Raw genomic sequence first — 17,749 nt, forward strand, 5'->3', positions numbered from 1 at the left:
TGCACCAGTGGAGCACAATTCAAAGTGTTGGTGCTGACCTTTAAAGCCCTAAACGGCCTTGGTCCTGTATACCTGAAGGAGCGTCTCCACCCCCATCTTTCTGCCTGGACATTGAGGTCGAGCGGCGAGGGCCTTCTGGCGGTTACCTCACTGTGAGAAGCCAAGCTACAGAGAACCAGGCAGAGGGCCTTGTCGGTAGTGGTGCCGGCCTGTGGAACTTCCTCCCACCAGATGTCAAAGAGAAAAATAACTACCAAACTTTTAGAAGACATCTGAAGGCAGCCCTGTTTAGGGAAGCTTTTAATGTTTAATAGGTTATTGTATTTTAGTGTTTTGTTTGAAGCTGCCCAGAGTGGCTGGGGAAACCCAACCAGATGTGCAGGGTATAAATAAATAAATAAATTTTTATTATTATTATTATTATTATTATTATTATTATTATTATTATTATTTCATAGAACTGTAAAGCTGGAAGGCATCCCAAGTGTCATCTAGTCCAACCCCCCTGCAAAGCAGAAATCACTACTAAAGGATCCCCGACAGACAGCCATCCAACTGCTGTTTAAGAACCTCCAATGACTTTTGAATCCTTATTCCATGGGTGCTGCATGAATTTCTCAGAAGATCTTTCATTAGTAGAACAGATGGATTTGCATTGTCAGAGTTACTCAGTTATGCAGACAATTTTAGATAAAGTGTATCTCAACAAACACTGTGGCTCCCCTTTATCACGTGCACAGCCCAACAAGACAATGACAAAAACCCACCAACAACATACAAATCAATATGGCTAACCTGATCCAAAACACCCACCCACCCACCCCACTCACACATGAAAACAAAGACCACCACAGCCAATCACAAACAAACAACCACACCCTAGGCCAACCCCAACCTCTCTCACCAACAAAGAAACACAAGTGAACAGCGGAGAACCAGCACAAGCGACGCTGACACAAAACCCCACATATATTATGTAAAATAGAAACATTGCCACCCCAGCCCCACTCACCTTTCCCCCTCCACCTCTTTCCCCCTTTTCTTCCTAATGTCTCAAGAAATGAAACTGATCTATAAAAAATGTTACTTGAAAAAGTGAGAGAGATATTGCACATATTTTTGTAAACCAAGAAAATCTTTAAGAAAAAGAAAGAAAACAAACACTGTGGCAACTCAAGGAAAGGTGGCCCTGTATTCAGGAAAACTTGGAAGTGTCTCCATCCTAACAGGAAATGAATTAAGAATAAATATGATCTTCCTTCGCCCAGCCTGCATATATAGTATAAATGTATGTCACACCAACAGTTAATCAAAAACTAAATCTGAGCAAGTCAAGGCACTTTTCATCATTATACAAACTCACACCCGTATATTTAAAATTCAGTTCCAGCTCTCGTGCTCTATGGCTGATAAACTACAATTTATCTTGTATTGGAAATTCATAACATACTTTTCTTAGCTATTGGATTGCAAACAGAGGTCATATAATCTGAAATAGATTTTTTTAATGTAATCAAGAATGTGAAAGTCAGCTTTAGACACATTTACAGGTTGGCTCTTTAGAATCAATTACGCCCTCCAAGGTGCTGCATGAGGTACTAGCACATTCTTTCAGTTGTCATAAATGTGTGTGCATGGGGGGGAAATAATGATAAAGATTGAAAGAGTTTCTTTTCTTCTTCAAAAGAAATCAGGAGCCAAACATTGACTTGAATCACACAGTTGTTGTTAAAGCTGTGCCTTCATTGTTCTCCCAGTCCACAAGATCTAGGAGAACAGATCTATGTCATGGGGCACTGGTACCCTGTGTTTGTTCCCATATCTTTTACTGCCAGCGGGAGAGGTGGGGAAACATAGAAGGTCATCACGTCACAACGTGAAGCCGGTTATGTTAAAAGGTAAAGGTAAAGGGACCCTTGACCATTAGGTCCAGTCATGACCGACTCTGGGGTTGCGGCACTCATCTCGCTTTATTGGCCAAGGGAGCCGGCGTACAGCTTCCGGGTCATGTGGCCAGCATGACTAAGCCACTTCTGGCAAACCAGAGCAGCGCATGGAAACGCCGTTTACCTTCCTGCCAGAGCAGTACCTATTTATCTACTTGCACTTTGACGTGCTTTCGAACTGCTAGGTTGGCAAGAGCTGGGACCGAGCAACGGGAGCTCACCCTGTCACGGGGATTCGAACCGCCGATCTTCTGATCGGCAAGTCCTAGGCTCTGTGGTTTAACCCACAGCGCCACCCACGTTAGATGGTTGTAAACAGGATGCAGGAGATAGATGCAGACGTGCCTGTTGTTTGGGTAAAGAGCTACTTGTTAAATCTCACAAATTTTGACATGGGGATCTTTAAGTGTGCAAACCCAAATCTTGAAAATCTGAGCCTTATATATCTCCACCCTTTCACATAGTGCCCTTTAGCCATCCTTCGGACCATCTGGGAAACTCAACAAACCTGCTGAATCTGGAAATGGGTGTGGAGACTGAATGAACCTGGGCCAGGATGGTTCATCTCGGTGAACAATCCAACGTTCTAGTTACTATTTCTCATTATTTGGCCCTTGATAGGCATTCTCGGCCAGGTTGTTGATAATGGGGTAACAGCAAGGACGGATCGACGGTCCACTGGCATTTCATTTGGAAGAGTGAGACTATGTGGCTAGGCAAGAGGTTTAATAAATTTACAGCTCACAAATGGGTGAAATAGCATTTTCTATTTCTCAGTGGACCATGTACATTAATACTTTTGAAGTTACTTAACTCCATCATATGCAGAGAGCCCTATCTAGCAAAATATATCAGCTGTGTGTTTATGCTGATGTAATGAAATTGTGCCAACTGATTTTAAAAAAAATTGTTGATGAATAACCTGCCTTTTAATATATTAATCTATTAAATAGTCAGCTTTAAATATATTTACATATTTCCAAAACATCAATATATTCTTTTTTTGATATGTAAGGTAAAATACAATTTACTAAAATTTTATTAGAAGCAAAGGCCATCTTTAATATTTTTTTTATCCCGTTACAGTAACTGAGCAGAATTCGAACAGTACCCTCAACTTTCAGTTCCACCAATTAAAAATGACTTGTACCAATCAATCAACAAAAGCATTAGTTGATTAACCTACCAGTTAAACAGGTTATAGGTTGCAGCCCTGAATTAAATCATTGCTGAAGATCACACAGAGCTGTACTTTGAAAGGCTACCCACTTTTTCCGCTAGGCTCGTTAATAGCTAGCATTATAAATTAAAGGTGGAGAATTCCCAAAATAATTAGCAACATCCCTGGAGACCTTGTGAATTAGCTAGTCTTCTTCTGTGGGCGTACAAACAAAAGCAATTTCTTAGTGAGCAATATGTCTGCCCAGTGGGACTGATAATAAATCCACATTGTGGTAAACTTTTCAAGTGCACAGGCTGAGAACTGACTTCTTAAAACACGTAGCTTTTTGAATTCTCCCCGCAGAAATTATTTTGCTAATGTTCATAATTCTCTCAGGGCTTCTAATCCATTTGCTGCTTCTGAAATCAGCAACGAGTGGCTCTCTAGGAAAAGTACAGAACTTTGGGGCTTTGTTTTTTTGGCTTGACAACATGTCAAATCTAATTTCATTAAGCACTTCTTTGTGCTCAAGGTTGCTTTCTCACAGGTAGAAAAATCATTGGTCTTTGAGCCATCCTTAAATGTCTTACTAAGAAATATTCAAATATAAAACTTTTCCTGTCTGTTTGGTTTTGCATAAACCAAATACGTAAAACCAAGGTAGGAATAGCTGCTACCTGGGAACATTTACATCTGCAGCCCTACAGAGGGCGCCTTTAGCTCATCAGAACTGATGGGCAGTGAATTGATGTTTTTAATCAGACAAATATCTGAATCCTCTCTGCAGTAGTTTCCTAGAAATATTGCGACTACATAACTTTACTTATTTTAAATATATGGAAGAATTATTGTCTTTATAATAGGAACCAATGGCAATTTAAGGCTCCATGTTATGTTAGATTACTATTAGTACTTATTTAACCGTCCAGAAATGTGGTAATGGCATAGACAATTGCAAATGTGGTTCAAAGACAAAGAGTTAATTAAATTTTAAAAAATTGAAGTATTTACTTATATAAACTATGTTTGGGACAACAATAAACAAATAAAGATGTCTGAAAGTTTTCAGTAAAAAAATACAAATGGTGGAAATGGTGGATGCTTGAAAAACCTGTAGCAGAGTAGTAAATCTATGAACAATTTCAATGAGATGAATTGAACTGAACTGAACTTGTTCCTGAACTGCATGCTGAAAAGGAGAAATCCAGGTGAATATATAGTATACCTCCAACATTGCCCTACACATTATGCAGAGTGCATTCACCCTGGGCCTGCCCATAAAAAGCAAGTCTAAAGCAGAAACATCAACTTGCCAACAAAGGTCCGTATAGTTAAAGCTATGGTTTTCCCAGTAGTGATGTATGGAAGTGAGAGCTGGACCATAAAGAAGGCTGATCACCGAAGAATTGATACTTTTGAATTATGGTGCTGGAGGAGACTCTTGAGAGTCCCATGGACTGCAAGAAGATCAAACCTATCCATTCTTAAGGAAATCAGCCCTGAGTGCTCACTGGAAGGACAGATCCTGAAGCTGAGGCTCCAATACTTTGGCCAGCTCATGAGAAGAGAAGACTCCCTGGAAAAGACCCTGATGTTGGGAAAGATTGAGGGCACAAGGAGAAGGGGACGACAGAAGACGAGATGGTTGAACATTGTTCTCAAAGCTACCAGCATGAGTTTGACCAAACTGTGGGAGGCAGTGGAAGACAGGAGTGCCTGGCATGCTCTGGTCCATGGGGTCACGAAGAGTCGGACACGACTAAACAACAAAGAGTGAGAGACTAGGGTTCTAGGAACTTTTCTCATTGTGAGACTTTTGTGGGTGAGCTGAGAGTGTTTGGCCTCTGGGAGAGAACCCAGAGGCTGAGAGGAAGGGTGTGAAAATGAATTTATATACAGTGGTACCTCGGGTTAAGTACTTATTTCGTTCCAGAGGTCCGTTCTTAACCTGAAACTGTTCTTAACCTGAAGCACCACTTTAGCTAATGGGGCCTCCTGCTGCTGCCGCCGTGCCGCTGGAGCATGATTTCTGTTCTCATCCTGAAGCAAAGTTCTTAACCTGAAGCACTATTTCTGGGTTAGCGGAGTCTGTAACCTGAAGCCTATGTAATATGAAGCGTATGTAACCTGAGGTACCACTATATTGGTTTATCTTTATTAGTAACTTTGTATTAATGTGACTTTTTTATATGTAACTGTGTATTTTTGTAATACTTTCCTTATGTTGCTTCACTTTTCATACACCACTTAGAGATAGGTCTAATATATTAAGTGGTATGGAAATTAAATCATCAAAATTAATTAACAAATGTAAATTTGGGCACAATCTGTCCGCTTTAAAGATACATTTGTTTTAGTGGAGGAGGTAAATACACACTCCAGCTGAAAACAGTGAGAATTCAGAGTATATAATTTTGGCTGGAACATACACATCAGTGGTGTGTGGTCAGTGGACTAGGGGGACAAGGCTAGTCTCCTAAATGTTCCTGGTAAATTAGAGTATTAAAGTATTAAAGCTTGGCACCTTCTTCCCAAAGCCCTGAAGGCTTCTGCCCGGCTTAGGAAAGCATGATGCTCATGTGTGTGACATCGGGGCATTATGACGTCACATGTGTGACGTTGTCCCCACCCTAATCGCCATCAGAAGCTGGTGCCTCTGGCCCTAACGTTCCCCTACAAAAAAAAATCACGACAAGTCCACTTATACACACTGTTTTCCAATTCTATCATATTTTAATTGTGAGCGCCCCACTTCCAAGACATGTTACTGGAACTGTGAACATTTCATTCTGAGTTTCAATTAAAATGCCACTTATATGTTTATGTCCTAATTGATGTCTTCGGTATACCAATTTTACATCATGTACTGTTCAGAATGAATACTACTCAAAAAGGCATTTGAATGATGCTGTTAGAATTCCTGCTCCATGATTGCAGTCATAGGATTGTTCTCTATCACATGATGGTATATGTTTTGACTCCACAGAGTGGGAAGTGACGGAGACAGAATGTTTGTATTACTGTGTTCCGTGAAGTGGGACTATTGTCCTTTGTTTTTTCTCTTTGCTGTCTGATGCTAGAGAGAGAGGGTACCATGTTGCAGTGCTCCATGTATGTTTATATGTAAATAAAGTAGACAAGCCAAAATGCTGAGTTGCTGAGGTCTGTTACGCGAACTGCGCAGACTCTGCGGATCCCTAATTGTGCCGGTGTCCGTTGGCATCGGTCGCTGTGATGTTCGGACAGAAGAAAGCTTTTGAAGCTCCCGAACGAACATCCAGGAGGGAGGGAACATGCCAGTCGGGTATGGGTCTCTGCCAGGGTCCTACTCGAGTGTCGGCTGAGCTCCTGACAGATGCAACGTTAGGTTTATTAGCCAGTACAGATGTAACTTGTGAACTGTGTTTCTTGTGTCTCTGGAAATGATCCCAGCCAGATGACATGGTTCTAGTCTAAGGACGGAGCCCAGGAACACCAGGTTAAACAAGTGCACTAGTACTAGTTCAGAATCCTGGAAGCAAAGACAGGTCAAGCAGGGATTGGGCTCCAGCAAGGCAAGGTCAAACAAAGTGGAGGGTAGGCTGAGAAAAGAAAAGGCAAGGTTGGACAAACAGACAAGTGAGGTGTGTAGAACTCTGGATAGCTCCAAGCAGAGCCTGTGTTGGAATTCAAACAAGGTAGACTTGTTTCTTACACCAAGTCGAGTTTGGTCCTCAAATAGAGCTGAAGCTTCTACTGAGCAATTAGCTCCACCCCTCATGAATAGAGCCTCTACCCTTAAAGGAGCCCAGCCTTTTGGGGAGAATTTAGAGTTCTAGTATGACCTCCAAGTTGGAGCCTAAGAAATCAAAAGCACCTCTTCAGGCTAGGACTACTAAGAAGGCAAGGACCTCAAAGGCTGGCTTTGAGGGAGATTTCCCCCGTCTGCCTGAGTTGTCACTGCATACATGGCCTTTTCCAAAGAAAATGGGAATCGGAGCCCTAGATCGCGCCAAAATGGACCACAAAACATATAAGTAATGTTCTCATACCCAAGCATATTCACTTGGAAGCAAGTTTAAATTAAAGCAATGGGGGATTACATCTTGTTAAACATGGTTATGATGCTGCTAGCATTTCTGTGAGTCTTCATTACTGCCTGTAACACATTTGCAAGGACATATCAGAATTAAGTTAGGAGTTTGACCTTCACTTCAGATTTTTACCATCTTTTCTGTTGGATATCTGAAGTTGACCAGAAGAAAAATACTTAAAAAGAAGAAATTTGCTATTTACTAATGAAGAATCTAAACATCAGTCCTCGGTCAAATGCATATGATCTTAACAGATGTGACAAATTTTCCTGAAGCCATGCAGAACTGTTTATAACAGAGCAATATAGGATTTATGATATACCTTTTTGTGGATTTCCAGTGTTAAAATGTGCCTCAGTAATAGAATAAGAATACTGCTTATGTTAATGTATTCAAATGCCCAAGATACTACAGACCAATTAAGCTGTTTTATTGTCAGTCACCATGTCTGAGATTATGCCACTTCCTTCCACAGTTCCCAATCAATTGTTTTCAGAGTCTATTACTTTCCTTTGGCCTGAAACTTAGCATTCAGTCTCTTTTTCTAATAAACTGTGCTTTCACATTATTTAATGCCTTGTCTGAAATAACCAATCATTAAGCATAAATCTGCAAGAAACTTGGCATAGCCTTTGGGGGCTTAGTGAGAATGACTAGAAAGCAGAAATTGTGTTATAGAAGCAAAAAGCTAACAGCTGATGGCCTCAGAATCTTCTAGGCAGGTGATGGCCTTGAAGATATGTCAGAATTGTGTAAGATGCTTGACTATGAGGGAGGGAGGAGGAAGCCACACAGAGAAATTTAGGGGAGTAAGAAATTGGGGGTTACATTAGTCTCATATTTGTATTATTGAATTATGCTGATGCAAACTGTCTTTCTAAAGAAATAAACAAATGAAGATGGTATATAAGTGTTAAAAATAAGCTGATAAAAGTTACTTTCTTTCTAGAAAGGTAAAGGACCACTGCCAATCTGCCTCTTGGTGGTGCTTGATTTAATGTCTTGACTCCACAGGAGGAAGGGCGGGATGTGAGGTTTGTTAATTCATCTTCTGCCCTGCAGTCCTCTGTACCTCCCAAAACTTTGTGTGATGGGTGACAGACGGGGATGGAGGGGAAAGTGGGGGCCAGCAAACATTGCCTCTTCCTCTGGGAAAATCCTTCACATTCCATTTCACAAATGGAAGGAGCCCTTGTGTAAGTGGATGGACAAACCCATTGCCATCCAGTTTTTAGCAATGAAGATCTGATCTAGCTTATGTTAGCTATGTGTATTGTTGCAATTCAATCCTAAACCCACATACTAACTAATGGTGGGTGACTTATGCCAGAGCATGGATGGGGCACAGGGGAGTGCCACCCTCTTTGTTCTTCTGGATCTCTTGGTGGTATTTTGTACCATCAACCATGGTATCCTTCTGGCTCATCTATGGAGGTTGGGTTTGGCACCACTGTTTCAGAGTAGTTCTGACCATTCCTTGCTCAGCATTCTTCGATGATGCTGGGAGACTCTTGCTTTGCCTCATGCCCTTTGCCTAGCAGGGTGTCATGGGTCTCTATATTGTCCCTTGTGCTTTCTAACATATATGTAAATAAATCCACATGAAACCACTGGCTCTGTATTTCTGGTATCAGGTAGGCTGTTGAAACACAAAACTGGTACCTTGAAGTAGCTCTGGAATGGATGGAGGCAATTAAGCCGAGACAAGATGGAAGTGCTAAGGGTTGGGAGGTACCAGGTTCTAGAAGGAAGATTACAACTGCCATCGGATGATGTATCACTCCCCTAAAAGACTAAGACCATAGTATGGGAGTGCTCCTGGATTCAGCACTGACTAGGAAAAAACCCAGGTGGCCAATGATGTTTTCCATCAGCTTTGGCTGGTATGACAACTGTGGTCCTTTCTGGAGAGAGCAGGCCTAGGTGGATTCTACACACATCTTAAAAAAAAACCATGCTGTGAATTTTGTTGTGTTATTGGAATACTTAGTTTGTTCTTAAATTTGTGGTTGTTAATTTTCTTGGTTTTAGTAGTATTGATTCCCCCCCCCCCTTAAAACTTGTAGCTTTTAATGTTTGTAGGTTGCTTTGAAATGGATTTTGCCTGTAAAAGGAGCATATAAATTCATTAAGATAAAATATTGTATCTTTTGAATTTATATGCTCCTTTTACAGGCAAAATCCATTTAAAGGAAGTGAAACACATTTGGGAGCAAATATCCTTAGGGTTGCATTGCATGTGTCACTGAAACTAACTTTCATTGTAATTCTCCAGGTGCAGCGCTTAGTGGAGGCACGCCATGTACGTACAAAAGAGAAATTGACACCTGAACGATAGCAGTATGGGGAATAGCTGAGTCTCCACCAGGAGGGAATTTCTCGTTTGAGGTGCCACCACTAAGAAGGCTGTGCTTCATGTCACCACCCCATGGGCCATGGGGGGGGTATCATAAGCTGATCCCAAAGCACAGGATAGAAGGTCCTGAGAAGATGCTCTTTTAAGTACTTGGGTCCCAGTCCAATCAAAAGGAGAAGTCCTTTTGTACAGCAGTCTCCCAGTTATGGAATGCCCTTCACAAAGACGTATGCTTGGCACTGACCTTACAATCTTATTGGCAGCAGGTTCAGCCATTTTTATGAACTCTGGCATTTTAAAATCTACATTTAGTTTTTATAGCTTTTGCCGCCTCACAGTTGTGATTGCGATATCTATACTTCATGTGAACAAATGCCCTTGCCTATTGTTTTTAGCATTATGGGATCCAATGAATGAAGGTGGTTTAGAAATATTTAAAATAAACAAATAAGATAATAAAACAATTTAGTCGTGACTTACTTAAGTCTCATTGGTTTCTGAATTTTACAGCTGGAATACAGCAAATTACTCAGTCACATTCTGTTCATTTAAAGTCTGTCGTCCAAGCTCCAATAAACTCAGCAATACTTTCTTCTGAATAAGCATGCATAGAATCAGATTACATGTCACAGTGGGAGAGATCAGCACTTGCTTTAAATCTCTCCTATTGAAATTCAGAGTGCTTAACTTATTTCTGAAAGTTGCACTCCTAGCTACACATATTGAACAGGAAACAGGCAGGGTTAAATGGCAATAAAAGTGCATTGAACTAGGATTGGGCTCATTGCTCAGAAATACATCACATTGTTTCCAACGGACTTGCTCTGTTTCCAAGTAATAATCATGCAGCTTAATGTGTGTTTACTCAGAAGTAAGTTGCTTGAAGTCTTAATTTGCATGGCAAATCAAGGAGTTGGTTGTTGTTGTTGTTGTTTAGTCGTTTAGTCGTGTCCGACTCTTCGTGACCCCATGGACCAGAGCACGCCAGGCACCTCTGTCCTCCACTACCTCCCGCAGTTTGGTCAAACTCATGCTGGTAACCTCGAAAACACTATCCAACCATCTCGTCCTCTGTCGCCCCCTTCTCCTTGTGCCCTCCATCTTTCCCAGCATCAGTGTCTTCTCCAGGGAGTCTTCTCTTCTCATGAGGTGGCCAAAGTACTGGAGCCTCAGCTTCACGATCTGTCCTTCCAGTGAGCACTCAGGGCTGATTTCCTTAAGAATGGAGAGGTTTGATCTTCTTGCAGTCCATGGGACTCTCAAGAGTCTCCTCCAGCACCATAATCCAAAAGCATCAATTCTTCGGCGATCAGCCTTCTTTATGGTCCAGCTCTCACTTCCATACATCACTACTGGGAAAACCATGGCTTTAACTATACGGACCTTTGTTGGCAAGGTGACGTCTCTACTTCTCAAGATGCTGTCTAGGCCTGTCATTGCCCTTCTCCCAAGAAGCAGGCGTCTTTTAATTTCGTGGCTGCTGTCACCATCTGCAGTGATCAAGGAGTTGATACTAGTATATAAAGCTCTGAATGACTTGAAGCACCTACAGGCTCATGCTTTGATATAAGGATGAGGCCCTGCTTACGGTATCCCCACCCAAGACATGGCCCATGCACTGGTACTTGAAGCAGGGCCTTCTCAGTGGTGGCACCCCAGTTAGGGAATTCCCTCTCTGTGGAGAATTTGCTTTCTCCCACCCTGCTGTCATTCAGTTGATAGCTTATTGTTTTATGTTGATTACCTGTTTATGGTTTTATTTGTTACTGCCTTCAGCTTCTACTGAGGGAACAGTGGGATATAAAAACAAAATAAGAGTAATAATGGTGGTAATAACATCAAGGTCAAAATCTCAGACTACAATCCTGTGCAAATTTATCTGGGATTAAGCCCCCTGGAGCACAGTGGGATTTACTTCCAAGCACAGGTGCCAACTTGAAAAAAATATTGGGGGTGGGGCAGGTAAGCCCTACCCCACATAACTGATCACAGGACATCATTTGAATGGCAATGCCCATTAACTTTGTGGAGCCTGGCCCCCTCAGATATTTTGCTGGGGGCCTGAATGGACCTTGACCCCTAGCAGTTGGCTACTTTGCTTCCAAGTCAATATGTATAGGATTGCAATGTTATAATGTCTGTGGACAAATGCCGGCTCACTCGGCCTGAAGTGAAATGAGCGCCACACCCCATAGTCACCCTGGACTGGACTTAACCATCCAGGAGTCTTTTACCTTTTACCTAATGCAATCCTATACATTGCTTATTGAGGTCAATGGGTCTTACTCCCAGGTAAATGGGTATAGGATCACAACCTTCATCACTTAAACTCAAGGGAGTTCTGACAAATGGGCTGTTAAGAGCACTGCGCCTTTTGGTGAAATTTAGCACACACCAGCCAAAAATGAAGCATTTTCAAATACAATGCATTTCAGTGAAGAGATTCACAGCGCATTCCTATGCCCCATTGAGTGTAAGCCCCACTGAGCTTTCTTCGGAGGAAACATGTATATAGAATTGTGCTGGAAATGCTTGCTAGACTCTCCCCCAATTACCTTTTATTTCCTTTAGGCAACTCAACTACATTACTGACAAGATGCAGCACTCTTCATCATGTTCGCTTGCACTGCTTCAGTCTGGCCCCTTGATGCTAACTTGAGAATGAGTACCATTTATTACAGTAGCACCTACTTCCAAGTACGTGTCCTTTGGATCGTAGCCTCAGTATATATACCCACTGTTAAGCTGCCTTTTGTTTTCTGCCATTTCTGGAAGAAGCTGAGCTGTTATGGGTCACTGGATAAGCAAGCAATCAAACACTTCTCATATAAATTACTGGTTCCTTTCCAAGTGCAACTGTTCAAAGAATAATATACCATTTTACAACTTGAGGTTCGGGGTAGCAAAGTCATTGCATTCCATTGCTTAAAAAAAAGAGTGCTCAGGAAATGAGTAAAAAAAGTAAGACAAAACAGTAAGAGGCTTTATGGAGAGACAAGCTGCAATAACTTTTGAAGTTTTTGAACCCATCATCGCCAAATGATTTCAAGTTTGTTTTGCGGAGTTTATTCTGGCAGAGCTTCCTTTTTTCAGCCATCCCAGATGACAAATCCATTCTTTGACATGTAAGAAAGAAACTTTCAATCAAGAGCCCAATTACATGTGCACAAATCCCATTGATTTCAAATGAGTTTAAAGGCCGGCCCTTGAACAATGAGCTGCAACTGAAGCCACAGTCCAAAGCCATTAGTTTTTAAAGGGAGCTTTCTTGTGTGTGCCTTAAATCAGGCTGGGCTCCAATCAGACTTCAATGTGATGGGTGAATCTAGATTGGCTAGAATGCACACACAATTCTTCTTCCACGTACTGTTCTGCTTTTAAATCCTATTTACATGTAGCCTAAATTGAGAAAGAAGCGCAAACACACTTTTCCTTCCCGTATCTGAATATTTGCTACCTACCCCTCTGTCTTATGAAGGAGAGCTTTTATGGGACAGTAAGTCCCATGGATTCTAGTGGAATTTTTTTACAGCTAAGGCTGCAATCCTATGCACACTAACTTTAGTGTATAAACCCTTCTTCCTTCCAAGTAAATGGGCTGTATCTATTTTACTTAGTGCAGACCCACAAAAATTAATAAAAACAACTAACCTAGGTCCATTAATTTCAATGGGTCCGCTTTGAGTGGTGCTGCATACAACCCAATTAAGGTTCCTCCCCCAGTAGACCCCATTGATAGTCATGAACATGACTGCATTGGGTCCATTCATTTCAATAGGCCTACTCTGAGTAAAAACACCCATTATTTTAAAGTATGACCGGCATGTATGCTTGGGGAGTAATGCACATGAAATTTACCCATGAAATGGATATTTAGCCAACAACAGGCCAATTCTATGTATCAGATTAAGCCTATGGAAATTTCTTGTGTGTAAAAGAGAATTCCCCGTGTTTTGAGATCTGGCTGTTCCTTAAGTGCATGAGTTTGGGTAATTTCAACGGAGCTTTGCTCCAAGCAAATACCTTTGCCTTGGGTGCACCATTATAACTGAGTGGAAATGGTTGGTTAAGCTTCTCTGCAAATGACAAGAAACAATGTAGAGCTGAACATGTCACACTCATATTCTGGGAAGTAACCACACTGACCTCAATGGGACTCACTCCCTTGTAAGTGTTCCTTTGGTTGCGGCTCAGACCACAAGGTACAATGCTGAACACACACTACGTGGTGTCCTTTGGACTCCACCGGACTTCTTTGCGAGCAAGCGTGCTTAGGATCGCGTCTCTGCATGGGTGCTGGGAGATCGCCACACACACACACACTTAGCAGCCAAAGGGCTTGATTTTCCAAGCTCCCCCCTCCCCCTTCTCTCTCTCTCTCTTTCAACTGCAAGGGGTATTGTTTTGTGAAACTGATTCTTATCGTCCCATGGGGTATTGTGTTTCCACAGTGGCTCTTTAAAAAAAGAAAAACACAGCCCAGCCCAGCGCAGGGACTTGCTTTGAAGTTGAGCTGTGTCACTCCATTTTCATGTGTGAATAACTGCAAAGAATCGAGACGACCCAAAGCCCGGCAGGTTTTACATCATTTGATTCTCCCTCGCCGGGCGGGGTGTTGCAGGAGCGGGGAGAGCATTGGTTCCCCCGGCCGTGGTTGTTAAAAACTCCTTTTTTAAAAACTAGAAACGTGCCCATCACCACCAACCTAGTTCCTTAGCTTGCTCTGCCACCTCTTCCCAGCTCTGCCTCACCCTGCAATCACTCCGAGTTACATCATAATTAAATTCCTGCTCCCGGATCCCATGTGAGGCATGCTAAATGAGGAGCAAAATAGAATTTTTAAGTAATTTGTTTGTATTCTCGTCTGGAAAAAAAGAGGAGCTGGGAAAGGGGCGGGGGGGGGGGAGATTGGAAATTAACAGCGTGGCTAGTTTGAGTTTACTGTTAAAGCCTGGAGAGCGAGAGATTGCTTTGCAAACATTACAGTTATTATGTCTGCAGTTGGTACTCTGGGTATAAATTATTGATCAACCATCTTATTTTTCTTTCTGCTTAATGGATATTATAGCATAGCCGTTTACAACGCTATGGTTAAGATGGTGTCAGCACTTCCATTACAATACCTCTCATCACCCTTCCCCCCCCCCCGCGCCACGCTTTGCATTCCTTTTTTTTGTTTTTTGCAAAGGGTTTATATAAGTCTCTCATAATATAAATCTCTATCCAGGTCTGAAACTTGTCCAACGAGGTTTTAAAAGGGGGGTGGGAGCAGGAGAAGAAGTGGCGGCGAGGAGCAGCACTGTTTTATTAAATAAACGTTGAGTTAATGTTGGGCATCAGCTGAAAGCCGCCCTCCTCCCGTTTGTCATGTGGCAGCAGCGGCGTTTTGCAAGCCCTGGTGAAAAGCCTCCCCAGTGCGCGTTTTGAGAAGGGAAACAATTAGCTTGGGAGCAGTTCAGTCGTTTGACTGTCAGCCATTCTTCCCCGGCAGAAATCTGGTTTACCTCTGGAGTTCCATAGCACGTTTCTTCCCGCAGATTAAGACGCCGCAAACTGTTGCGTCATTTGGGGGGAGGGGGCGAGCCGTGGAAGTTGATTGATCTGCAAAGCGGTGGGGGTTTTGTTTCCTAAAAAAGACTTTGAGGTTCATTCAAGGGGGAGGGGAGAGGGTGATCCTCGTCGTCAGACAAGGAAGGAGGAAAACAAAAGAGACAGGAGAGGAGAAAGAGAGGCCTGGACTGCGATCCTAAATACCGGTAATACTTTCTTGGAAAGCAAATGGAACTCAACTTGCGCAAATGCACCTGCGCGCCGTCGGAACGCAAAGGAGCCCTAACTTTAACACCCTCAAAAAAAACTATTCCTTATCTTAACTTCTCACCTTTTAGTTTCAAACGTATTAGGGTGCTTTGCAAGAGCTAAATCTTACTAAGATCAATAAACATGAATTAGTTACTCCAAACCACACGTTCTAGATCTGCCCCATGTGCATGAAAATGAGGATTTCTCCCAAGGGTCTTTTGCGTGGAGCGATTACTCGCTTCCACTCTTTACAATCACACTCTTTACTTTGGGAGTTACTCCGGATTTAAAAAGAAGGTGTGCATGTGCCCAGCTCAAGAATCTGGCGCTGCATTAGGGGCAAACGAGACATCCTTTATATGGGGACGGGGGCAAAAAAATGAGGAAAAGCTTTGCGTTTGAAAGATTCCCATGGGTAAGGAGAGGCGAGTTTCTTCCCAGATTGAAACGCAACTGGGCACAAATCCGACGGACTTCAAGTGACCCTCGTTCCAAACGAGGTGTGATCCGGATGTCGGGCATTAACTAGTAGGATAAGTGGATTAGAAGCGGGCGCGTCGGGGCCAAGGGTGCGCCGCCCCTGTGGCGAAAGAAACCACGGACCAGTCCGGATTTCCTCGCCCTGGAGCCGCGGCAAACTTCTCAGCCCCGGCGCGCCGCGCGAAGCGCAGGGAGGGAGCCAGAAACGCCGCCCTTGCGCGCTCCCCGGTGCAATCTTTCCTGCTCCATCTCCTGTCCTCGGGGGAGCCGGAGACTGCTTGCCCCCCATGGCATCCCTGTTTGGCATCCTTGAGTCCGTGGCCATCGCGGAAGAGACGCAGAGCGATGCAAGCCTCGCATCTCTGCCCTCTCCGCTCAGCCTGAACTGATGCCATCTGCCGAACGTGTGCGCTGTGGAGTCGAGGGATGTCCCTCTTACTTTCCCCTTTAAAGAGGCATGTTTAAAAATCCCCTCTCGGCTGTAAAGGAGCGGCGTCAGGGAGCGCCTTAAGGCACCGCTCTGGTCAGCGGCGAGCAGCAGCCAGCGGCTCCACCCGCGCGCCCTTGCGCGCTCCGGAGAGGGAAAGCTCGCTCGGCGCCTCCGTGGCCCAGCCCCACCGCTTCCCTGTGTGGATGGTCGCATATAGAGATGGTCCCGGGCACGTCCTGGACCGCAGGAAGGGCGCAGACGCTGCAAGAAGCAGCAGCGTGGTGCGCACCGAGTAGGTTTTCTTGGAGATCAATATCTCCGGGCTGCTTCCCGCGCGTAAAATAAAGTTCCCTGGCAGCGTCTAAGGTTCGCTCGAGAAAGAAGTTGGGGGGGTGGATGGACAGCAGAATCCCGCAAAGAGAGAGAGAGCTGGGCTGGGGGGAGGCTGGGTGAATAGCCGGAAGCTTAGGGCAAATCCCTTGCAGCATGGAGATTTCCTAAACACGACGCGCAAAAAGTTTCAAGGACGAGAGCCAAAGGAGAGCTCATTCAGACGACCACTTCACTTCCAACACGCGTAAGCCATTGATGCGTGGCTGAAAGACTTCTGACGGCTTTGTGAATTGACACAAATGACCCGGCTAAATCCCGGGCGAGGATGAACCCCGCAGAATCGTTTGCTCTGCTATATGAGCTCGGAACCACGGCCTCGACGTGAGGGTCGTTTCTGAATTGGGCTTCCCCAGATTCGTCCACGCAGCAACCCGCTTCGCGCCTAAGGAAAGCTTACTCGCGAGGAAGCCCAACCGAGTTCAAAGGAACTTGCTCCTTTGTAAGGAGCTGCGAGCTTTCAAAGGGCCGGGGCTCTACGCTTCCTGCTACCAAAGGCGCTGAAAAGACTGAACTCCCCTCGGCCACGTCCAATTCGCAGTTTACATCCACTTCAAGGAGCTTCCGGCCTGCCGGAACTTTAATACGACGCGTCTGCTCCAGCTCCTGGAGGCTTTTCCGCCCTGCAAACCATGCCTAAGGCTGCAATCCTAAGCAGACATTGAAACCCACCGAGATCCCCTTCAGATTAAATATGGTGCTTAGGATTGCGCTGCGCATTTATTTGGCACCACTTTTCGTTTGAGCAAAGGATCCGCATGTGTGTTTGTGTTTGCTTCAGATGATCTATAACGCCGATTGTTCCAAAGCGGATGCTGTTTGTGTCCAGCCTGTTTGTGGCGAGGGTGCTAATGCACTGTTTGATCGACTGAATTCGCAGTCATAACAATCTGGCAGTCTGGCCATAAGGAGTGGGCTTCAATTGATTTGCGTGAAGTCTGGAAACTCCACTGTTACTGGGGTCTCTCTCTCTCTCTCTCTCTCTCTCTCTCTCTCTCTCTCTCTCTCTCTCTCTCTCTGTCTCTTCTTTACCCCTGGGGGCATTATATACGGTCTCCGTTGGAGATGTGAGTTTTCCTCCCCAAGAGCTCTCTCCTTTTTTAAATAATA

The sequence above is a fragment of the Podarcis raffonei genome, chromosome 4, assembly GCF_027172205.1.
Source record: "Podarcis raffonei isolate rPodRaf1 chromosome 4, rPodRaf1.pri, whole genome shotgun sequence".
NCBI classification, from domain to species: domain Eukaryota; kingdom Metazoa; phylum Chordata; class Lepidosauria; order Squamata; family Lacertidae; genus Podarcis; species Podarcis raffonei.